Source organism: Papio anubis, chromosome 3 (genome assembly GCF_008728515.1).
Source record: "Papio anubis isolate 15944 chromosome 3, Panubis1.0, whole genome shotgun sequence".
Lineage (NCBI taxonomy): Eukaryota > Metazoa > Chordata > Mammalia > Primates > Cercopithecidae > Papio > Papio anubis.
The window spans coordinates 100,401,776-100,418,003 of record NC_044978.1 but is presented as its reverse complement, the minus strand read 5'-3'; the positions used below and the strand labels follow the sequence as shown (position 1 = coordinate 100,418,003).

Below are 16,228 nucleotides of genomic sequence, written 5' to 3'. Positions count from 1 at the left end.
AAAGAACAGCCACATTTTAACACTTGATGAGTTTTTGAAAAATGGACACCAGCATCCAGATCAAGAAATCCAACAGCAGCATCTAGAAGTCTTCTCATGCTCCCTATCCTGACTTGGCTTTTCCTGTACTTTATGAAAATGGAAATGGAATCAGGTAGCATGCACTCTTTTGTATCTGGCTTGTGTATGGTTGTGGATTGCTCATTACCATTGCTGCTTTACATTCTTTGTGAGAATCCACATATTTATCTCAACTTAGGTTGATAGGCATTTGGGTAGTTTCTCGTTCTTTCTATTATTAGTGTTGGTCTTATAACACTCCACAGCATGTCTTTCAGTGAATAAATGCATGCATTTCTGCTGGGTATTCACAGGAGTGGAGCTGCTGGGTTACACATGCCTACAGTCAGCTTTAGAAGATAAGCAACAGAAGCTTTTAATATTAGAGAACAGGCAGAAACATACATTATTAATATTTGCATGATATTTATTTAACAAGTAATTTCATTAGTGAATACTTATTGAGCACCTATCATTGTCCAGGCATTGAGCAATGTGTTGGATATGTATTGCTGGACAATAGATACTGCCTCTTCTCTTGGGGCACTTAGAAAAAAATCTATATTCTAGGGTTAAACAGAAAGTCAGGATAAACTCAGTGTGTGTGCGTGTGTGTCTGTGTGTGTGTGTGTATTTCAAAACTATGTTAAAATATCATGATGTTCAAGAACGTAGCCTAGAAGGAAAATAAATCAGAAGAAGTGTAAGAGTGATTCCCTTTAGGTAAAGTGTTTGTTAACAATTTTTTCTTTTTCTTTTTCATTTTTTTTGTTTTGTTTTTTACTTTTCTATATTTTCCAGGACAACCAACCGTATTAAATTCCACATATATATGGTGGTCCAAGTCCACAAGGTACCTACCTGAAGACAGCTATGATGTTCAGAAGCGATGACATTCTCCAATCGACAAGCAATTTAGTCAGTACTTGTTGAACAACTGATACTGAATTCTGTCACAAAATCTTGCATGAACTTATTCATGTTGTTATATTTTGTTGTATTGTAGGCTCACAGAAAATGAGAATTGAAAGAAATGCTGGAACCCATTTAGTCCACCTGCTTGCAAATACTTTCAGCTCTGAAGACCTTTATTTGAAATTTTATGCAGAAACCTAATATATACAAGAGAGAGACTTGCAGCACTCTGAAGACCTTCGGAGCCTAAGCTCAGCCCTCGGTGACAGGTCCTAAGTGCCAAGAATCTTTCAGAAACACTGCTTGAAAACCATTGTTCAGGTTCAATCCCTTCATTTTCTAGAAAAAGAAGCTAAAGCAAGGCTATGAGGCAAGTTAGCTGCATAACTAGACCTTCTGACTCCATTTCATCTTTTCTAACACACCACTACTTTTTGAGTAGGAACAATGACAATGACCTGTGTCTTTGTGTCCCCCACCGGGGCCACCACAGACAGACAGCAGTGCTCAGTACATGCTGTTTAATAGAAAAATTGATACATACCTGCTTTTCAACTTGAAAGGGCCAAATCACCACCCATGGTTCATTACATGCAGAAAAAGCCCTGCATGCTTTTTATCAAAGGAGCTAAGGGTCACCTCAGTCACCATACCTAACCTGCTTAGCTGGCACCAAGGACGTACCCCAAAATCAATAAGAAGATTAAGATGTCAAACAGTAAAGCAGCTGGTGTATGTAATGGACTTAAAACCACAAAGAGGAAGAAGACCTATACTGAAGAAAGTTCTTCCTGCCTGGGGCAATTAATGTGGTGAACAGATGGGGAGAGACATGAGCTATTTTCATGCTTTAATGGGAAGATAAAAGACACAAGGAAATAAGAAGCAGAAAATCCATAGTGCAGGGGCAAACATAAAGACATGCTTTTCTTTTTCCAAACAAAAGTTTTAATTGCTAAGCAGTCATACTTGCTCAGAGTTTTACCCCATTAGTTGTTTGTCCATCATTATAAAGGAACTGAGTCCTGGAGAGCTGTAATAAGACATCCAGTGATAAACCACAGAGTTGTGCAGGGGCAGCGATGGAAGCAATGAAGATGAAAATGAGCTCCTGCATTCTGCTATACACCTTACCCCTGGCTGAGTTTGCAAAAAGGCAAGCTTTCCTTTATTCAGAAGGTACCATACAGTACATTTAGAAAGGATGTTTACAATGATGATCATGAGGTGCTATTTGTATCAGATAAGAAGCATCAGGATATATGTTCAATACAGTTTTATTGTGGATTTCTTATTGTGTTTGAGTTATTCCTCAGTTGGTAATCCATACATGGCATGGTAGAGGCCCTTTTCCATTCATTCACATGTATCTTAGTCCATTCAGGCTGCTAAAACAAAATACCTTAGACTGTGTAATTTATAAACAATAAACATTTATTTCTTATGGTCATAGAGGCTGGGAAGTCTAAGACCAAGGTGCCAGAATATTCAGTGTCTGGCGAGAGCCCTGTTCCTCACAAATGACGCCTTCTTGCTGCCTTCTCATATGGCAAAAGGGCAAAGAAGGGACAAATGTGGTGTCCTCACAGAGCGGAAGAGATGGAAGGGCAAAGGAGCTCTAGGCCAAAAGGGCATAAATCTCATTCATAAGGGCAGACCCACCTCCCAAAGGCCCCACCTTCTAATATCATCACCGTGGGGATTAGGTTCCAACATAATGAATTTTGGAGAAACACATACATTCAAACCACCTCACTGTGCTACTGAAACAAGCTGTCTCTGCTGTTTAGCTTTGCCCATTACAATTCATTTTGCTTATGCCTGCGAGCATAATTTTCCTGCATCACCACTGTTATAGTATCACTGCAATTTCTTACATTTGTGGAGAACCTTATGTATGACTTTCAAAACATTTTTCACAACTATTTTCTCACTTTATCCTCATCACATCTCTGCGCTATGTACTTGTCATTGTCAAATACATAGGCTTGAGGATTTTATATGATGACTCTGAGGTCTCATAGTCAATAAATGGCAGGATTGAAACAGGAACCTTTAACTTCTGGGTTTTAGTCCATCGTTCTTCTATCACAACATACTTTTCACTAACCTACATAAAGTACCATGAGATGTTCTCTGCTGTCCTCTTGATAAAAGTCCACAACCTCAGTGTGGCTTTTCAGGTCCTTCTCAATCTGGTGCCTTCACCTGTCTGACCTTCTCTCCCATTTCTCTGCAACCCACACTAGCTGCTTCTCTCATAACAACAGTAACACCCTCACCTGGAATGCCTTCCATTCTTGGTTTCTACATAACCAAATTCTTTTTTTTTTTTTTTTTTGGTAGAGATGGGGTCTCGTTATGTTAACCAGGCTGGTCTTGAACTCCTGGGCTCCAGCGATCCTCCCACCTTGGCCTCCCAAACTACTGAGATTATGGGATTACAGGCATGAGCTACCATCCTGGCCTACCTAGGCAAATTCTGTATAGCCTTCAAGGCTTAGCACATGTGTCTGGTAGATATAATCTTCTACCTAGGCAATTAATGCCTGAATTATACATTTTAACATTTAATTATACTCAATATAATTTACAGTAAATCACAGTTGTTAAGTTTAATGTACTGAAGTCTTGTTTCTGTTAGAAGACCAATGGTTTTTTTTGTAGAGAGTGTTATAATATACTTTTATCCATGAACATATACCATTGTCCAGTACAGATTAAGTACACAGTAACAAAAGTCAGGGAAATTTTTGTTTCTGTACATTGCCTAGCATCATAGGAGGACACGGTCCCTGAAATGACTGGGGTTAGGGGGAGAGGTAGAATTTCAGTCTTGGAGTAACAGGGGTACCAGGAAGGCTCCAAGGTAGGGACAGGGTAGGGGCCTAGGACCTGAAATTGGGTATACACCAAAAGGAGAACACGCAGCATGGCTGACCTGATGCTCCTTACATATATCCCGCTTTGTAAAGAATTAGCTTCAATACTGAGCCAGGTCTAAACTACAGGTAGAGGGTAAGTGGTTCCTAAAAGGCAGGGAGAGGGAAAGAAAAAAAAAAGGAGAATACGACCAGGCAGACCACTGGTGGATTGTGTCCTAGGACACAGTTACATCCTGTAAGGCAGTTTGTATTGCGAGATATAACACACTTCTTGCTGATCATGAGAAACAGCACTCATTTAAAAAACCCAGGTGATTCTCTAAATCAAAGTGTGGCCCATATTTGTTGTTTTAAATAAAGTTTTATTGGAATACCCATTTGTTTAAGCCCTGCCTGTGGCTATTTGTGCACTGTTAAGATGGAGTTGAACAGTTGCAGCCAGTCTACGTGGCCCGCAAAGCCTAAAATATTTACTATCTGGCCCTTTGCAAAAGTTGGCCGATCTCTGCTCTAAAATCTAGTTCTGCCTTTTATAAGGGGATCATAAAGCAATTTTTAGCAACGGAGACCCAGAAGCTGTCAGTAGATTCAGAAAGACCAGGAAGTTTCCTTCTGTTATTAATGATGTGTTGTTGTATGACTTTATCACTTAACCACTCTAACTTAGTGTATCTACCAGTGAAGTTGAGATTCTTTTACCCACTCTTGCGTCTCAGGCCTGAAATTTTCTAGCACTTTTGTACTGTGTCTGGCTATGATTATTCCCTAATGCTCACGTTCAGAAGAAATGTTACAAGCAGAAAAAGAAAATGAGTTCTTTATATAATAGTCACACTATTTACAGCAACAATTTGCTTATCTGACCACAGGAAGTAGCAGATTTTGAGTTAACAAAAGTATATCTCTCACATTACAATGACCACTTTTATTGGAATCCTGTTTTAGTCCATTTGTGTTGCTATCAAGGAACATCCAAGGTTGAGTAATTGATAAAGAAAGGCGCTTTATTTGGCTCCCACATCTGCAGGCTGTATAAGAAGTATGGTGCCAGTATCTGCTTGGCTTCCGGTGAGGGGTCGGGCTACTTCCACTTAGGGTGTAAGGCAAAGGGACGCTGGTAAGTGTAGTGATCACATGGCAAACGAGAAGAAGCCAGAGGGAGGAAGGAAGGGAGAGAGAGAGAGAACGAGAGAAAGAAAGAGAGAGAGAAAGACACACACACACAGAAAGAGACACACAGAGAGAGAGGTGTGAAGGAGAGGAAAAGAAAGAGGGAAGGAAGGCAGGTGCCAGGCTCTTTTTAACAACCGGCTCCTGGGAACAAATAGAGAACTCACTCACCTTTCCTTGCCCCACAGGGAGGGCATTCACCTATTCATGAGGGATTCATCCCCTACCATGTCCCAAACACCTCCCATTAGGCCCCACGTCCAACACTGGAGATCAAATTTCAACATGAGGTTTGGGGGACAAACATCAAAACTACACCACTATCTTAAATGGATTTCTCAAATTTTCTCTTAGCAACAGAGCATACAGAACAAAATTTTACCCTTTTTTGTTAACTCAGAATCATCATAATGAAATTTACTGCACTATAGACCTCTGGAGTCCCTAAGGAATGGAGGTTAATTGAGCCAACACAAAAGGGCCAAGAAAACTCATTTCATCGCTCTTGTATCTGCGTTTCTCCTCTCTCATTCTCAGCAGCTGATCTGCAATGGAATATACCAGGACTGAAAGGTGATCTATATCAACCACCAATCTCACAACACAATTCCTAGATCTCAAACAATGTGCCCATCTAATGGGATGGTTTGGTCTAGTTTAGTTCACCAAATCGTCAAATATTTATAATGTGCCTCCTCTGGGATAGTCAGAGTCCTATATTCAATGATGATTAAGGCATGATTTCTGCCCTTAAGGAACATGACTCCAACCTTGGTAGAAAATCCGATGTGACCATATGTGGATAAGAAGGCCCCACTTCTTACAGCTTCACATTTTGCTGTTATGCTCATTCAGGCCCAATATTTCACTTTCAGGGTTCCATTCACACATTCATTGTATTTTCCGGTGACACTGAATAATATCTAAATGGACAAGGAGAAAGTTGAAGAGCAGGATGGAAAGCAAATTCAGGATTCTGCCTTACAGCAACAGCTTGAAGATGTGACTTCCAAGAATGGGTTCTACCTAAAAATGGAGACTTCCTTGTATTATACAGTAATATCTCAAAAATTATTTCACAGTTAATGTTATGATCTTGAATTACTTCCTAAAGGCCCAGGAAGACATTAGATAGACTGGGCATGATAATCCTGCTTCACTAACTGGTCATTCCTGTCTCACTTTCACAATGATGAACGAAAGGGAAGTCCTAAATATTTCTACCTAATCAAGTATTGTAAATCAAGGTGTATGATTTTGTCCCTTTATAGTAAGACTTTAGGCACCCCTAAGACTCAAAATCAAATATAATACAAAGAATAAGGGGTACTTGGGGAAAGAGAAATATGGAAGAGAAATAGAAGATGAGAGAAATAAATGGAAGGCAGATAAGAAGAAACAGGTTCAGGGAGGCAGAAGAGATGAAGGAAAGAGAAAAGATAAAGATCAAGATGAGAAAGACATAGAAGAAGAATATTCAATCAAAATGTCTTTATTCAAAAATAACCATGTTGAGGCTGGCATGGTGGCTCACGCCTGTAATCCCAGCACTTTGGGAGGCCTAGGTGGGTTGATCATCTGAGGTCAGGAGTTTGAGACGAGCCTGGCCAACATGGTGAAACCCTGTCTCTACTAAAACTACAAAAAAATTAGCCAGGTGTGGTGGTATGTGCTGTAATCCCAGCTACTCTGGGAGGGTGAGGCAGGAGAATCGCTTGAACCCGGGAGGCAGAGGTTGTTGCAGTAAGCCAAGATCGTGCCACTGTACTCTAGCCTGGGCGAGAGAGCAAGACACCATCTCAAATTAATAATAATAATAAATAAATAACCATGTTGAGAGAAGATCACAAATGAAGAGCTAATCTCCTTGCAAGAATAAGTGTGTGGAGACCAAAGAGTGAAGACTTAAGGTAGACAATGAAGGGCACATGGCCTAAGGCTTTATCCTCTGACACTCAACCCTCTCCAGATCTTTTACCAATTGAGGACAGTTGGCTCCCAGCTTCAGGGTAAAGGAGACAGTGAGGTCACCTGCTTCCAGGAGCAGTCTCACACTGGAAGAGCTGGCTTTAAGCCAAAAGACACTATGTGGTAAACTAGAACTAGGAACTGAAGAAAAAACATGTTTGAAGCAGGATTAAGTACATATATGGTTAAGCAAAGTAACAGAAAGAAATTAGGTCAGTATAAGACTATATAACATAGAGGTTGTACTAATTTACATTCCCACCAGTCGTGTATAAGCATTCCCTTTTCACCACATCCATGCCAACATCTATTTTTTTTTTTTACTTTTTAATAATAGCCATTCTGGCTGGGGTAAGGTGGTAGGTATCTCCCTGTGGCTTTGATTTGCATTTTCCTAAATAACTCGATTAAACCATCACTATGTACAGATGATATGATGAAAAACTCAAGAAAAGTACCTGAAAAACTATTAAAACACAGGAAAATTTAGAAAGTCTGATGAATGTGAAGCAATGGCTTCCATAAATAACAAACAGAAGACATAACAGACGAAAAGACCTCAAGTATAGGAGCCAACACAATAAAAGACCTAGACCTAAACTTAATAGAAATGTGAAGGAGATACATGAACAAAATTTCAAGTCATTTTTAAAGAACAGACAAGTGACCAAATGGAAAAGCATAGTGTGGCCTCAGATAGGAAAAACTGACATCACAAAGATGTCATTCTTCTTAACCTAGAAGTCAAATGCAATTCCTATAAAAAAGAATAGTGAGGAAAGCTCTGAAAAAAAAGAGAGTAATAAAAAGAAACTAGCTCTGTCAAATATTAAGATATTTTACAGACTTCAACAATTGAAACAGGCCAGGCATGGTGGCTCACATCTATAATCCCAACACTAGGAAACCAAGGACAGAGGACTGCTTGAGGCCAGGAATTCAAAACCAGCTTGGGCAACAGAGCAAGACCCTGTCTCCACAAAAAATTAAAACATTAGCCAGGCCTGGTGGCAAGTGCCTGTAGTCCCAGCTACTTGGAAGGCTGAGGTGGCAGAATCACTTGAGCCCGTAAGTTCGAGGATGCAGTAAGCTGAGATTGCATCACTCTACTTCAGCCTGGGCACAGAGTGAGACTCTGTCGAAACAAATAAAAATAATAAGAATAGTAACAAAACAGTGTGAAACTGTTGTATTAATAGATAAATCAATGGAATAGAACCGAAGGCTCAGAAAACAGACCAAATACATTTAAGAATTTACTATATGATAACAATGGCATCTTAAGTCAGTGGAGAAAGACAGACCATTCAATAAGTGTTGCTGGGACAGCTGGACAGCCAACTGGAAAAGAAAAAGTTGGAACCACTCACACCGGACATCAGGATAGACTTCAAATAGAACAAAGACTAAAATATTAAAAATGAAACCATAAAAGTACTAGAAGACCCACAAAAATGAGGCATGATCTGTCCCTGATGGAAGAACACACCACATATGAAATAGTCTTGAAAGGGAAAAATTAATCTAAATCTGAAAGCACCTCAATCCCCACCAATTTATAGAAAATAAAGAGGACAGAGGAACATTTATAAAGTACGCCACAGGGATACAACTAGCAAAACCCAGACTGTGGGAGACTCAAGAGAACAAACTCAAGGTATTATTGGGGGGTGGGGAGGGAAGAAAAGAAAAGAACCAAGAAAAAAGAAAAAGAGATGAACCTCTGGATTAAAAAGAGATTAAAGCCACACTGCCTTAGTTCCGGAGCTCATTATCTCTTGTCTGCTGTCAGCTTCTTCAGGAACTTCTACTCAGGAGATTTTACCATGGTCATTATAACGTGAAGACTAGCTTTTTTTTTTTTTTTTTTTTTAAGTTTACTGGTTTCTTAATTTTTATTTCTTTCTGTAATTAATTTGTTGTTGTTGTTGTTGTTTGAGACGGAGTCTTGTTCTGTTGCCCAGGCTGGAGTGTGATGGTGTGATCTCGGCTCACTACAACCTCAGCCTTCTAGGTTCAAGTGATTCTCCTGCCTCAGCCTCCCAAGTAGCCAGGATTACAGGCGCACACCACCAACATACCCGGCTAATCTGTGTGTGTGTGTGTGTGTGTGTGTGTGTGTGTGTGTGTGTGTGTTTTCAGTCGAGATGGGGTTTCACCATGTTGGCCAGGTCGAACTCCTAACCTCAAGTAATCCACCAGCTTTGGCCTCCCAAACTGCTGGGATTACAGGGATGAGCCACCACGCCTGGCCCTTTAATTTAATTTTTAAACAGGTAAGACATTCCCAGAGGTGAAAAAATTCAAAGTTAAAAAAGGCATAAAGTGAATTCTTTTAAATTTATTTTTATTTATCTTATATGTCTATATATATTTATTTCAATTGTTGTTGGGGTACAAGTGGTTTCTGGTTACATGGATGAATTATATAGTGGTGAATTCTGAGATTTTAGTGCACCCCTTACCCAAGGAGTGTACACTGTACCCAAGACGTAGTATTTAATCTTCACTTCCCACCCACCCTCCCCACTTCAGAGTCTCCAAAGTGCATTATACCACTCTGTATGTCTTTGCATATCCATAGCTTAGTTCCCACTTGTGAGAACATACAGTATTTGACTTCCCATTCCTGTGTTATTTCAATTAAAATAACAGCCTCCAGTTTCATCCAAGTCACTGCAAAAGACCTTATTTCATTCCTTTTTATGGCTGAGTAGTATTCTATGATATGTGTATACCACATTTTCTTTATCCACTCATTGGTTGATGGGAACTCAGATTGGCTCCGTATCTTTGCAGTTGTGACCTGTGCTGCAATAAACAGATGCGTGCAGGCATCATTTTGATATAATGACTTCTTTTCCTTTGGGTAGATAGCCAGTAGCCAGTAGTGGAATTGCTGGGTTGAATGGTATATCTACTTTCAGGTCTTTAAAAAAATCTCCATACTATTTTCCATAGAGTTTGTACTAATTTACATTCCCACCAGCAGTGTAAAAGTGTTCTGTATTCACCACATCCATGCCAACATCTACTGTTTTTTGACTTTTTAATAATAGCCATTCTGGCTCGGGTAAGGTGATAGGTGGTGCACTGTGGTTTTAATTTGAATTTTCCTAATAATTAGTAATGTTGGGCATTTTTTCACATGTTTGTTGGCCATTTCTTGGCCATTTGTACATCTTCTTTTGAGAAATGTCTGTTCATGTCATTTGCCCACTTTTTCATGGGATTATTTGGGTTTTGGAGTTGTTTTGTTTTGTTTTTTGATTTTTGTTTTTTGTTTTTTTGCTGATTCGTTTGAGTTCCTTGCAGATTCTGAATATTAGTCTTTTCTTAGATGCATAGTTTGCAAGCATTTTCTCCCATTCTGTGGGTTGTCTGTTTACTCTGATGATTATTTCTTTCGCTGTGCAGAAACTTTTTAGTTTAATTAGGTCCCATTTATTTATTTTGGTTTTTGTTGCATTTGCTTTTGGGGTTTTAGTCATGAATTCTTCTTCCCACCCCATTCCTCAAGCTAATTTCCTTTTCCTCAAAATATTGCTGTTTTATGTGAACTTCTCAATATATTTTTATACATTTACAAGAAAATCTTAACCGATACTCTTTTGTCCCCTTAATAACAAATATGTACGCCAAAGATACTGTTCTTGCTTTTCTTCAGTGAAGTATTTCAACAGCTTCCAAATTCATTTTCTTGACTGCAGTCTTGTACTTTCCAATCCATTCTTCATGTGGCTGTTGGGTTGATCATTCTAAAATGCAGATCTGATCATGATTAAAAACTTACAGTATCTCCCTCTTAACTACAGGATCAAGTTCAACTCCCTCGCATGGCACAATATTCAACACCTTTCATAATCTAGCCCTAACCTACCCTCTTTCCAGTGGTTTGCCTTACCACTCCTCACTACAAATCACAAACCCCAAGGACACTGGATTCTGAATACACCAAATGCTTTCGTTGTCCATGATTATCCCTCTACCTGGAACTTCTTTTCACTTCTCTATCTGGTGAGTTTCTACTTTCTATCTATCTCTCAAGATCCAGCTAAATGATACATCCTTTTGGAAGCCTGCCCTCACTTGTCCCAAGAAGAACTACCAGGGACTGTGCTCCCCTATTAGGACTAATCAATTTTGCCATCCACTATGCCCACAGAGTCCTTTGTTTAAGCCTATAATACACTACATGTCACGGTGTACCATATTATTATTTGTACTAGTCAGTAGTGAATAAATAAAAGATCATGCCTTATGGTCAACCAACCCCTTCCCCAAAGAATCCTAACTTCAAAGAATGGAATTCCAAAAAGAATATCAAAAGCCAGGCTTGCAAACAATTTTACCAGTCTACTAAAATGAATTTATTGGTTTGCCTTCATTCCAGATGGTCCTTGAAATCAACATCTTGTATTATTCACACAGCACACCAACAGCTGCAGGGAGGCTTGTACCCTTCTTCCGGCAGGCCCCAGCAGGCCATCTGACTCCTTCAAAGAACACCAACTTACCCGTGGGCATACACCAACGAAAACCCCACTGTCTCATATCCTAGTGAGCAGAGTGAAGTTCCACAAGCTTATTTATGGACAGCCAACAGTTGGTTACAAGAGCAGAGACTGGAAATCACAAGTTCCCCTAATTAGATCCCTGTGCTAATCTCCCAGAAAACAAAGGACTTCAGTCCAATTTTTTTTTTCTTGTATGTTTAGGAGTATTTTAGTTTATGATGAAAGTAAGAATTTGGCTGCAGAAAAACACTTGATCAGTAACAAGAATACAGGTATGGTTGCTGATCAAAGCTGCAGTGAAGGAGCTAGTGTAATTGGCCCTCCAGACCAGTGCCCTGCCTACGGTACCAAAGGTAAGTTTCTGAGTGATTTTATTCCTTTTTTTCCTCTTTCAATCAAATATAATCTTATTTCCTTTCTTGTATTTCTTTCAACCAAATACTCCCAATTAGTTTCTTCATATTATCTGCCTGCAGTATTATACTGTAAGCCTAAATGCCTGAATGCACCAAATGGTCATTTATGCTTTCACAGATTATAACAAATCTCTTACCCAATACCTTTTACAACTTCCTACTAAACACACACATTTAAGCACTGACCTAAATCATGACTATCTAACTGTCCCTGGAATCATGGAACTTTAAGCTAGAAAGTATCTGAGAAATCACCTAGTGATCCAATCCCCACAATGAACACTTACTAAACAAAAGGTGAACATACTTCTCCAAGATCACATGAGTTGACTCCATAACCTTGACCAGGATGTTTTCCTAATATTGATTTCAGCGGAGGCTGGGAGCTCACGTCTGTAATCACAGCACTTTGGGAGGCTGAAATAACAATCTTATTGTTCTCTCTTGAGGCCAGGAGTTCAAGACCAGCCCGGCCAACATGGCAAAATCCCATCTCTACTAAAAATATAAAAATTAGTCAGGAGTGGTGGCACACACCTGTAATCTCCAGATACTCGGGAGGCTGAGGCATGAGAATCACTTTCCAGGAGGCAGAGGTTGCAATGAGCTGAGATCACACCACTGCACTCCAGCCTGGGCAACAGAGCAAGACTCTGTCTCAAAAAAAAAAAAAAAAAAAAATAACCTAATATTCATTTTACTGTTATTTCTATTACATTGAGTTATCTCCATTCCATTTCCTTAATCTTATTGTTCTCAAATTTGTTTCATAACCTACTGCGGTCTCGCCCACCAGAATCCTCAAATGAAGGACTTTCCTGTTACTAGGAGCACCTTCTTGAATTATATTCAAACTTCCTCTTGCAACAGGGAGTAAAAGTAAGGTAAGAAGAGAACTAGGGGATGGGGGAGAGGCAAGTTATTCATCTTCAATTAGATGAGTCCATTTTCAATTCATTTACCAGTAAGAAAGTTCTGAGGTGCCCCATTATAGATTCTTTCATAACATCTCACATTCCAGAAGCTATATTCAGGGCAATGAAGGTTAAAAGGCACAACACATTACTCTGCAACTACTTGGCAAAATATCAAGAAAGATAGTAAATTTATTTCTCTATTTTATAGCCCAAAATTAATGAGAAGAACAATATCATTATGAAATACAGAATTCTTGTGAGATTCTTCCTGAAATTATCTAAAAGCCTTTGGGACTGAAATTATTTGCAGTCATAGGAAGAAAATTTCTAGGCTGGGCATGGTGGCTCATGACTGTAATTCTAACACTTTGTGGGGCTGAAGCAAGAGAATTGCTTGAGGCCAGGAGTTTGAGGTTACAGTGAGCTATGATCATACCACTGCACTCCAGCCTGGGTGACAGAGAGCCTGCTGAAAGAAAAGAGGGATGGGAAGGGAAGGGAAGGGGGGAGGGGAGGGGAAGGAGGGGAGAAGTAAAGAGAAGGGAAGGGGAAGTGGGGAGAAGGGAAGGAAAGGAGGGAGGGGAGGGGAAGAGAAGGGAGGGGAAGGGAAGGAAGGGGAAGGGAGGGAAAGAAAGCAGGCCAATATTTGGGGAGGCCAAAGCAGGAGGACTGCTTGAGCCCAGGAGTTTGAGACCAGCCTGGATAACAAGTGAGACCCTGTCTCTACTTGAAAAAAAAGAAAGGAAAAAAAAAGAAAAGAAGAAAATTCCTGCATATTCAAGCAGACATTTGTTAGGGATTAAATTGTGTCCCCCCCCCAAAAAGATATCTTGAAGTCCTCACCCCTGTTATCTCAGAATGTAACATTATTTGGAGACAGTATCTTTACAGAAGTAATCAAGTTAAAATGGGGTCATTAGGGTGGCCCTAATCCAATAAGGCTGATGTCCTTGCAGAAAGGGGAAATTTAGAGACAAAGACACACCTAGAGAAAGATAACATAAAGACACAGGGGCAACATCATGTACAAGCTGAGGAACACCAGAGGCTACCAGAAGCCAGGACAGAGGCAGGAAGAAGATTCTCCCTCACAGCCCTCAGAAGGAGCCAACCCTGCCAACACTTTGGTTTTGGATTTCTAGCCTCCATAACTGTGACACGATTGTAAAACAGAAACAAAATGCTAAGCTCCCACAACCAACTGAATGAACCCTTCCTCTTGGCCGAGGGCATTCCAAAGTTAATCTGAAAAACCAATTCAGGCCGCTATAGGAAGTGGTGGTCAAATATGCCTCATTATTTATACCTTCCTCCCTTTGCAATTCAGGCACAGCTTACCAGCATTAACATTAAAACAGAGACTTTAATACTGACAGAAGGGACTCTTTAAGTCTGATAAGAAACATTCACAATCTATTCTCTCTGAAGCCTGCTACCTGGAGGCTCCATCTGCATAATAAGAACTTTGGTCTCCACAACCTCTTATCTTAACCCAGACACTCCCTTCTATTGATTCCAGGTCTTTAAATAAACTCTTTCAACCAACTGCCAACCAGAAAATCTTTCAATCCACCTAGGACCTGGAAGCCCTCCCCTCTCCCACCCTACCTCCCCCTTTCTGGACTGAACCAATGTACATCTTACATGTATTAATTGATATCTTATGTCTCTCTAAAATGTATAAAACCAAGCTGAAGCCCAACCACCTTGGGCAAATGTTATTAGGACCTTCTGAGGCTGTGTCATGAGTATGTCCTTAACCTTGGCAAAATAAACTTCTAAATTGATTGAGACTTGTCTCAGATACTTCTTGGTTTACGCAATCAATAAGTCTGTTGTTCAAGCCACCTAGTTTGTGGTATTTTGTTAGGGTGGCGTCCCTAGGAAACTCAGACATCTGATGAGAATGACCCCCAGCCAGTGCTACCAGGAATCAATTCCAGGTTTACAGAGGGACCCCTCTGAATGTTAATAAAAATATACAGCTTAGCTTTCTGTAAAAAGTAAACCTGAGAGATTTTCTACTTCAGAATAATTTTCATATTTCTGCAAAGGCCAATTTTAAATGCCGCTTCTCTCCAAATACTACATTACCACTTTTGCCAAACTAGGATATGGAACATAGTCTTTCACACTCACACACAGATACACACACACACACCCCCACACACAGAGAGTGTAAGCCTCTATTTGGTCTTGAATAGATCGGAAGTTCCTACAGTTACTGGGACTATGATTCCAACCGATGCCTGTCAGTTTAGCAGATGAGACTGGAACAGCTGTATCTTCAATACACAACATTGTCTTAAATAGATGCTCAGAATGAATTACAATTAAATTACAGAGCTGTCAAAAAGGGTTATAATTATAGCATTTATTCACCGCATTTACAAGGCCAGACATACACAAAAGGAACAGAAGGCTGAAGAAAAAGAACAAAAAACCTACTCCACATTACTTACCTCAGCAGGAAATCTGGTTGGGGGAGAGAGGAAGACGAGTTAGTTACCATGCAAAGAGCCCATTTCCTGCAACCACACAGCTTTGTGTTTCCAGAGGGTCTCCCATTCCAGAAGTTGGAGGCGCTTTAAGACATCATCTGGTGGCAATGCATTTCTCTTTTACAATTGGAAAAGGGAGGGCCAACAAGGTTGCCATGACTCACCCACAGCTACAGACAAGCAAGGGAGGAGCTGGGACCTGAACCAAGAGCAAGGGCTACTCCCACCAGTGGGCTGAACAAGAAAAGCAAAATCAGGACAGCTAGACCTGGCCCCTTGTTTTGCTCTCATCTATTAAGAGCATATTAATTTATCCTGCAGTTATTTATCATGTAGTTCTTTTAGGAGGCTTGGAAATCATCCTTCAGTTTCTGCTAAAATGACACAAGATAAAAGAGAGGAAGAAAATCCCCAACTGCCATTTATGCTAGTCAATTATGTTACTAATCAATAATGCATTTAGAACAACCGGAAGAATGGCATAATTCTCTTAGTCACCTTCAACCTCAGCATCCAAAAGATAAATTGAGGATAGTAATACTATTCAGTGAGCAAACACTTTGAATTTAAAAAAAAAAAAAAAAAAAAAAAAAAAAACTAACTAGATCACCATCCACGGTTTCAATCAGGCAATCAACAAATATCTATTGTGCTGTCTCTATGTGTGACATTGTGCTAGAGACTGTCAAGGGCATAAACAGGTGACAGACTTAGATTCGTTTCTCAAGAGCTCATAGTCCAGTTGAAGAGACAAGATACAAATAAAGTAAAACAAGGCAGTAAATATGCATTCTGATAAACTGCCAATTCAATCATCATATGCCAATTCGATCATATGCACAAGTGCAATGGACTAAATATTTATGTTGCCCCAGCATT

General features: G+C 39.9%; 1 protein-coding gene and 1 long non-coding RNA gene across 4 annotated transcripts in view; one reads left to right on the top strand and one right to left on the bottom strand.

Moving 5' to 3' along the window:
• The window catches only part of CRACD (capping protein inhibiting regulator of actin dynamics), a 278,246-nt gene that overhangs the window by 96,933 nt on the left and 165,085 nt on the right, over positions 1-16,228 (bottom strand). The window lies entirely within an intron of this gene.
• Positions 68-1,150, top strand: LOC103884451. The gene is made up of 3 exons (XR_004182763.1): positions 68-154; positions 862-978; positions 1,067-1,150. It is a non-coding gene; the product is annotated as an uncharacterized LOC103884451 (long non-coding RNA).